Source organism: Echinops telfairi, unplaced genomic scaffold (assembly GCF_000313985.2).
Source record: "Echinops telfairi isolate 266 unplaced genomic scaffold, ASM31398v2 ScPeMD7_6;HRSCAF=24_0, whole genome shotgun sequence".
Classification (NCBI taxonomy): Eukaryota; Metazoa; Chordata; class Mammalia; order Afrosoricida; family Tenrecidae; genus Echinops; species Echinops telfairi.
The window spans coordinates 985,406-986,782 of record NW_022103902.1 but is presented as its reverse complement, the minus strand read 5'-3'; positions in this window follow the sequence as shown (position 1 = coordinate 986,782).

Genomic DNA, 1,377 nt, shown 5'->3' with positions numbered 1-1,377 from the left:
CAAATACCTTTCTCAACAACACAAGCGGCTATGCTATGCATGGACGTCTCCAAATGGCATAGAAAGAAATCAAATTTACTGCAGCATGGGAAGAGACAATGAGACAAGAACCAGGGGCTGACTGGACTAGACCACCAATTGCTCATATGTATGTTCAGGTGGAAGCTGAAGAAACTTACTCCAAGTTCATGAAAGTCAAAATATGACTTTGAGTATGTTGTTGCCATCTGGTTGATTTCTATCCATAAGGACCCCGTGCACAACAGAAGAAATTCATTGTTGCAGCCACTGTTTTAATCCATTTTGGGGGTGGGCACTTTCCTCTTTTTTGCTCTCCCGCGGCTTTACCAAGCATAATGTCCTCCAGGACTGGATTTTCTTAATAACATGTCCAAAGGCAAAGTCTTGCCATGTTTGCCTCTAAGGAGCATTCTAGCTGTACTTCTTTCAAGACAGGTATGTTTGGTTTTTTGACTGTCCATGTATTTTGAATATTCCTCATCAGCACCATAATTTAAATGCATTTATTCTTCTTTAATCTTCCTTATTCAATGTCCAACTTTCACATGCATATGAGGCAATTGAAAATACCATGGCTTAGATCAGGCATACGTTAGTCTTCAAAGTAATGTTAACCTTGAGTCATCTGAATTTCAAGAACATCTCAAGACTGTTTGCTGCATTGAACACTAAGGACAGAAGACTGGATCAGCGGTGAGAGGACATTAAGAACATCATTCATGAAGAAAGTAGGTCACAAAAAAGACAGGAAAGGAAGAAAACATCAAAGTGGATATCCGAAGAGATTCTGAAACTTGCTCTTAATCATAGAGTAGTTAAGACAAATGGAAGAAATGATGAAATCAAAGTGCTGAGCAGAAAATTTCAAAGGGCAGCCCAAGAAGACAAAGTAAAATATTATAAGGAAACATGCAAAGACCCAGGAAACCAACAAGGGATAACACATTCAGCATATCTTAAATGGAAGGAACGCAAGAAAAAATTCTGTCTTTGAGTTGCAACAATGAAAGATTCTATGGGCAAAATATTGAATGATGCAGGACCCCAGGAGAGGATGGAATGGACACACACAGTCATTGTACCAAACACCCCCCAAAAACCTGGTCAACATTTTTCCATTTCAGGAGGTAGCATACGAACAAGAACCAGTAATACTGATGGAAGAAGCTCATGCTACACTGAAAGAATTAGCCCAAAACAAGGCTCCAGGAATTGATGGAATACCAAATGAAATGTTTCGACAAGTTGATAAAGGACTGGAAGCATCTACTCATCTACCATAAGAAATCTGGAAGATAGCTATTTGGTCAACAGACTGAAAGAGATCCATATTTGTACACGTTCCAAAGAAAGGTG